Genomic DNA, 7729 nt, shown 5'->3' with positions numbered 1-7729 from the left:
TAAATTAAATTATTCTAAAGGTAACCTTTCAGAAATTTTAGAACAAGAGAAGGAAATGGCAGCCGAAAATAATAATAATGCAAGGAGAATGCTTGGTGACTTCACAAAGCCAACGTCCAAATTTGATGGAAGAAGCATCTCCATTCTTGCCATTGGAGCCAACAACTTTGAGCTGAAACCTCAGCTAGTTGCCTTAATGCAACAAAACTGCAAGTTTTATGGACTTCCATCTGAAGATCCTTATCAGGTTTTAACTGAGTTCTTGCAGATCTGTAAGACTGTAAAGACGAATGGAGTTGATCCTGAAGTCTACAGACTCATGCTTCTCCCTTTTGCTGTAAGAGACACAGCTAGAATATGGTTGGATTCACAACCTAAGGATAGCCTGGACTCTTGGGATATGTTGGTCACTGCCTTCTTGGATAAATTCTTTCCTCCTCAAAAGCTGAGCAAGCTGAGAGTGGATGTTCAAACCTTCAAACAAAAAGATGGTGAATCCCTCTATGAAGCTTGGGAAAGATACAAGCAGCTGACCAAAAGATGTCCATCTGACATGTTTTCAGAATGGACCATATTAGATATATTCTATTATGGTCTCTCTGAATTTTTGAAAATGTCACTGGACCATTCTGCAGGTGGATCTATTCACCTGAAGAAAATGCCTGAAGAGGCTCAAGAACTCATTGACATGGTTGCAAACAACCAATTTATGTACACCTCTGAGAGGAATTCCGTGATTAATGGGATACCTCAGAAGAAAGGAGTTCTTGAAATTGATGCTCTGAATGCCATATTGGCTCAGAACAAAGTGTTGACTCAACAGGTCAACATGATCTCTCAAAATCTGAATGGATGGCAACATGCATCCAACAGTACTAGAGATGCAGCTTCTGAAGAAGCTTATGATCCTGAGAACCCTGCCATGGCAGAGGTTAATTACATGGGTGAACCTTATGGAAACACCTATAACTCATCATGGAGAAATCATCCAAATTTCTCATGGAAGGATCAACAAAAGCCTAAACAAGGCTTTAACAATGGTGGACGCAATAGGCTGAGCAATAGCAAGCCACATCCATCATCTTCTCAGCAACAGACAGAGAATTCTGAACAAAACACTTCTAATTTAGCCAATATAGTCTCTGATCTATCAAAGGCCACATTCAGTTTCATGAGTGAAACAAGATCCTCCATCAGAAATCTGGAGGCACAAGTGGGCCAGCTGAGTAAGAAAGTTATTGAAACTCCTCCCAGAATTCTCCCAAGCATTACAGAAGAGAATCCAAAAGGAGAGTGCAAAGCCATTGACATAGTCAATATGGCCGAATGCACAAGGGAGGAAGAGGACGAAAATCCTAGTGAGGAAGACCTCCTGGGACGTCCCTCAAGCAAGAAGGAGTTTCCTATTAAGGATCCAAAGGAATCTGAGGCTCATATAGAGACCATAGAGATTCCATTAAATCTCCTTCTGCCATTCATGAGCTCTGAAGAGTATTCTTCCTCTGAAGAGGATGAAGATGTAATTGGAGAGCAAGTTGCTCAATATTTAGGAGCTATCATGAAGCTGAATGCCAAGTTGTGATGAGCGGATAATTTATACGCTTTTTGGCATTGTTTTTAGGTAGTTTTTAGTAAGTTTGAGCTACTTTTAGGGATGTTTTCATTAGTTTTTATGTTAAATTCACATTTCTGGACTTTACTATGAGTTTGTGTGTTTTTCTGTGATTTCAGATAAATTCTGGCTGAAATTGAGGGACTTGAGCAAAACTCTGAAAAAAGGCTGACAAAAGGACTGCTGATGCTGTTGGAATCTGACCTCCCTGCACTCGAAATGGATTTTCTGGAGCTACAGAACTCCAAATGGCGCGATCTCAACGGCGTTGGAAAGTAGACATCTAGAGCTTTCCAGCAATATATAATAGTCCATACTTTATTCGGAAATTGACGACGTAACCTTGCGTTGAACGCCAAGTACATGCTGCTGTCTGGAGTTAAACGCCAGAAAAATGTCATGATCCGGAGTTGAATGCCCAAAACACGTCATAACTTGGAGTTCAACTCCAAGAAAAGCCCCAGCTCGTGAATAGATCAAGCTCAGCCCAAGCATACACCAAGTGGGCCCCGGAAGTGGATTTATGCATCAATTACTTACTCATGTAAACCCTAGAAGCTAGTTTATTATAAATAGAACATTTAACTATTGTATGGGAAGTATTTTGACCATTCGGTCTTTTGATCACCTACATGGGGGCTGGCCATTCGGCCATGCCTGAACCTTTCACTTATGTATTTTCAACGGTGGAGTTTCTGCACACCATAGATTAAGGGTGTGGAGCTCTGCTGTACCTCAAGTTTCAATACAATTACCATTACTTTTTTATTCAATTCTCTCTTATTCTTATTCCAAGATATACGTTGCACAACACTTTGATGAATGTGATGATCCGTGACACTCATCATCATTCTCACCTATGAACGCGCGTGATTGACAACCACTTCCGTTCTACCTTAGGCCGGGCGCATATCTCTTAGATTCCCTAACAGAATCTTCGTGGTATAAGTTAGATAGATGGCGGCATTCATGGGGATCCAGAAAGTCTAACCTTGTCTGTGGTATTCCGAGTAGGATCCTGGGAATCTGGAAAGTCTAACCTTGTCTGTGGTATTCCGAGTAGGATTCCGGCATTGAATGACTGTGACGAGCTTCAAACTTCCTGAAGGCTGGGCGTTAGTGACAGACGCAAAAGAATCAATGGATTCTATTCCAACCTGATTGAGAACCGACAGATGATTAGTCGTGCTGTGACAGAGCATTTGGACCATTTTCACTGAGAGGATGGGATGTAGCTATCAACCAAGGGTGATGCCTCCAGACGATTAGCCGTGCAGTGACAGCGCATAGGACCATTTTCCCGAGAGGATTAAAAGTAGCCATTGATGATGGTGATGCCCTACATACGGCTTGCCATGGAAAGGAGTAAGGAGGATTGAAGAAAGAGTGAATAGTGAAGTAGAGTTTCAAGAGGAGCACAACATCTCCATACACCTATCTGAAATTCCCACTATTGATTTACATAAGTATTTCTATCCCTTTTTATTTTCCAATTATTATTAATTTCCAAAATCCATAAACCAATTTAATCAGCCTAACTAAGATTTACAAGGTGACTATAGCTTGCTTCATACCAACAATCTCTGTGGGATCGACCCTTACTCGCGTAAGGTTTATTACTTGGACGACCCAGTACACTTGCTGATTAGTTGAATGGAGTTGTGAATTCAAATAAAGCCAATTATTAAATTTCATACAAGTACAAAGAACATGTGATCACAATTTCATCCACCAGCGATGTGGAAGCGTTGCGCATGCGTACGCGTGCCCCTTAGTTGCGCTAAGCGCGCGAGGGCATCCTGGCATACGCACAACTCTCTGTGCATTTTGGCATGTGGGCAAAACTCGCATATGACGCGTGCGCGTCAGGCACATGCACGCGTGAGAAGGCATACACACGCCCAGTGAAAAAGGAAAACTGGTATTTAAATGCCAGCCAGGGTACCTGGCTGGGCGTTTAACACCCAAAAGGGTAGCATTTTGGGTGTTAAACGCCAGAATGGATACCATTCCGGGCGTTTAATGCCAGGATGATACAAGAGGGAAGATTTTGTTTTTAATTCAAATTATTTTCAAGTTTTCATAATTTTTCAAAATCAAATCTTTTTCAAACCATATCTTTTCAATCATATATTTTCAAAATCAATTTCTTTCTATCCTCAAAAATACTTGCCTATAATTAATGATTTGATTCAACATTTCAAGTATGTTGTCTTTTTTGTTAAGAAAGGTTTAATGTTTGAATCATATCCTTTAAATTTCTTGTTAGCCAAGTCATTAATTTTAAAAATCAAATCTTTTTAAATTGTTTCTCAATCATATCTTTTCAATCATATCCTTTTAAAACCATAACTCTTCAATCATATCTTCTTAATCACATCTTTTTCCAAATAATTTTCAATCTTTTTGATTTCTAATTTCAAAATCTTTTTCAAAAATCACTTTATTTCTTTCCCAACTTTAATTTTCGAAAATCATTCTTCAATTTTTCAAAAATCTCTTCAAAATCTTTTAATTTATTTTCGAAAATTCTTCCCCTCTTCTCACATCCTTCTATTTAAGGACTAACACTCCTCCACTATCAACAATTCGAACTCTATCTCTTTTGATAAGTTCGAATTCACGTCTACTAGGAAAAGTAGATGCATCCGGAGAGGACGTTACGGGCGGGCACTAGGTGCTGTGTATGGAAAATGCCGCTAGCACAACTCTCCTTCTTCTTCTACCTCCTCCTTCTATTCTTCTTTTCCTCTGACATCTCAAGGAATCTCTATACTATGACATAGAGGATTCCATATTTTCTTGTTCTCTTCTCTTTCATATGAGCAAGAGCAAAGACAAAAGCATTTTTGTTGAGGCTGACCCTGAACCTGAAAGGACCATGAAGCAAAAGCTAGGAAAAGCTAAAGCACTACTCTCTATAGAGGACCTAACAGAAATCTTCAAACAAGAAGAAGACATGGCAGCCGAAAACAAAAACAATGCCAACAATGCAAGGAAGGTGCTGGGTGACTTTACTGCACCTACTCCCGCTTTTATTGGAGAAGCATCTCTATCCCTGCCATTGGAGCAAACAACTTTGAGCTTAAGCCTCAATTAGTTTCTCTAATGCAACAGAATTGCAAGTTCCATAGACTTCCATTGGAAGATCCTCATCAGTTTTTAGCTGAATTCTTGCAAATCTGTGACACTGTCAAGACCAATAGGGTTGACCCCGAGGTCTACAGACTTATGCTATTCCCTTTTGCTGTAAGAGACAGAGTTAGATTATGGTTGGACTCACAACCTAAAGAAAGCCTGAACTCTTGGGAAAAGCTAGTCAATGCCTTCTTGGCAAAGTTCTTTCCACCTCAAAAATTGAGTAAGCTTAGAGTGGAAGTCCAAACCTTCAGACAGAAGGAAGGTGAATCCCTCTATGAAGCTTGGGAAAGATACAAACAATTGATCAGAAATTGTCCTTCTGACATGCTTTCTGAATGGAGCATCATAGGTATCTTCTATGATGGTCTGTCTGAACTGTCCAAGATGTCATTGGACAGCTCTGCTGGAGGATCTCTTCATCTGAAGAAGACACCTGCAGAAGCTCAAGAACTTATTGAAATGGTTGCAAATAACCAATTTATGTACACTTCTGAAAGGAATCCTGTGAACAATGGGACGAATCAGAAGAAAGGAGTTCTTAAGATTGATACTCTGAATGCCATATTGGCTCAGAACAAAATATTGACTCAGCAAGTCAATATGATTTCTCAAAGTCTGTTTGGAATGCAAGCTACACCAGGCAGTACTAAGGATGCTTCATCTGAAGAAGAAGCTTATGATCATGAGAACGCATCAATGGAAGAGGTGAATTACATGAGAGAACCCTATGAAAACACCTATAATCCTTCATGAAGAAATCATCCAAATCTCTCATGGAAGGATCAACAGAGACCTCAACAAGGTTTCAACAACAATAATGGTGGAAGAAACAGGTTTAGCAATGGCAAGCCTTTTCCATCATCTTCTCAGTAACAGACAGAGAATTCTAAGCAGAGCCACTCTGACTTAGCAACCATGGTCTCTGATCTAATCAAAACCACTCAAAGATTCATGGCTGAAACAAGGTCCTCCATTAGAAACTTGGAGGCACAAGTGGGTCAGCTGAGTAAGAAAGTTACTGAACTCTCTCTTCGTACTCTTCCAAGCAATACAGAAGAGAATCCAAAAGGAGAGTGTAAGGCCATCAACATGGCCGAAATTGGAGAGGAGGAAGAGGCAGTGATCGCCATTGAGGAAGATCTCAATGGACGTCCACTGGAGACCATAGAGATTCCATTGGATTTACTTCTGCCATTCATGAGCTCTGATGAGTATTCCTCCTCTGAAGAGGACGAAGATGTCACTGAAGAGCAAGTTGCTAAGTACCTTGGAGCAATCATGAAGCTAAATGACAAGTTATTTGGTAATGAGACTCACCAAAGACCTGGATGACTTGACTAGGCAGAGATTACCTCAAAGAAAACAGAACCCTGGGAATTTCTCAATACCTTGTACATTAGGCACCATGACCTTTGAGAAGGCTCTGTGTGACCTAGGGTCAAGCATAAACCTCATGCCTCTCTCTGTAATAGAGAAGTTAGGGATATTTGAGGTACAAGCTGCAAGAATCTCACTAGAGATGGTAGACAATTCAAGAAAACAAGCTTATGGACTTGTAGAGGATGTTCTGGTAAAGGTTGAAGACCATTACATCCCTATTGATTTCATAGTCCTAGAGACTGGGAAGTGCATGGATGAATCCATCGTCCTTGGCAAACCCTTTCTAGCCACAGAAAGGCTGTGATTGATGTTGACAGAGGAGAATTGATCATTCAAGTGAATAAAGAATCCTTTGTGTTTAAGGCTCAAGGATATCCCTCTGTAACCATGGAGAGGAAGCATAAAGGGCTTCTCTCAAAACAGAGTCAAACAGAGCCCCCACAGTCAAACTCTAAGTTTGGTGTTGGGAAGCCACAACTAAATTCTAAGTTTAGTGTTGAACCTCCACATTCAAACTCTAAGTTTGGTGTTGGGAGGTTCCAACATTACTCTGAACATCTGTGAGGCTCCATGAGGGACCAATGTCAAGCTACTGACATTAAAAAAGCGCTTGTTGGGAGGCAACCCAATGTTATATTTATCTATTTTCCATTGTTATTTTATGTTTTCTATAGGTTGATGATCATGTGAAGTCACAAAAACAATTGAAAAAGCAAAAATAGAATGAAAAACAGAAAGAAAAACAGCACACCCTGGAGGAAAAGCTTGTTGGCGTTTAAACGCCAGTAAGGGCAGCAAATGGGCGTTTAACGCCCAGTCTGGCACCAATCTGGGTGTTTAACGCCAGAAAGGGGCATCAGACTGGCTTTTAACGCCAGAAAGGGGCACCAGACTGGCATTTAACGCCAGAAAATGGCAGCAGCCCGGCGTTTAACGCCAGGATTGGCAGAAAGGGCGTTTTACACGCCACTTGGTGCAGGGATGAGCTATCCTTGACACCTCAGGATCTGTGGACCCCACAGGATCCCCACCTACCCCACCACTCTCTCTTCTTCACCCATTCACCAATCACCTCAATACCTCTTACCCCAAAAAAAAACCCTCACCTATCAAATCCCACCATTCTCTTCACCACTCACATCCATCTTTTATAAAACTTCACCTACCCTACCATCCAAATTCAAACCACTTTCCCTCCCAAACCTACCCATAATGGCCGAACCCTACCCCTTTCTCCACCCATATATAAACCCTACTTCACTCCTTCATTTTCACACAACCTAAACACTACTTCTCCTCCTCAGCCGAACCACAAAAGCCCCCTTCATCTCCTCTATTTCCTCTTCTTCTACTCTTTTCTTTCCTCTTTTGCTCAAGGACGAGCAAACCTTCTAAGTTTGGTGTGGTAAACGTGTTGCTTTTTATTTTTCCATAACCATTTATTGCACCTAAGGCCGGAGAAACCTCTAGAAAGAGGAAAGGGAAGGCAAAAGCTTCCACCTCCGAGTCATGGGAGATGGAGAGATTCATCTCAAGGGTGCATCAAAACCACTTCTATGAAGTTGTGGCCATGAAGAAGGTGATCCCCGAGGTCCC

The 7729-nt window shown here is 41.1% G+C and overlaps 1 non-coding gene across 1 annotated transcript; it reads right to left on the bottom strand.

Annotated features, from left to right (window-relative positions):
- Positions 1-4975: 4975 nt before the first annotated feature.
- Positions 4976-5083, bottom strand: LOC112719423 (small nucleolar RNA R71). Its single transcript, XR_003161726.1, has one exon. It is a non-coding gene; the product is annotated as a small nucleolar RNA R71 (small nucleolar RNA).
- Positions 5084-7729: the final 2646 nt, after the last annotated feature.

The sequence above is a fragment of the Arachis hypogaea genome, chromosome 10 (genome assembly GCF_003086295.3).
Source record: "Arachis hypogaea cultivar Tifrunner chromosome 10, arahy.Tifrunner.gnm2.J5K5, whole genome shotgun sequence".
Lineage (NCBI taxonomy): Eukaryota > Viridiplantae > Streptophyta > Magnoliopsida > Fabales > Fabaceae > Arachis > Arachis hypogaea.
The sequence above is the reverse complement of the archived record's forward strand: the minus strand, read 5'-3'. Positions and strand labels throughout refer to the sequence as shown.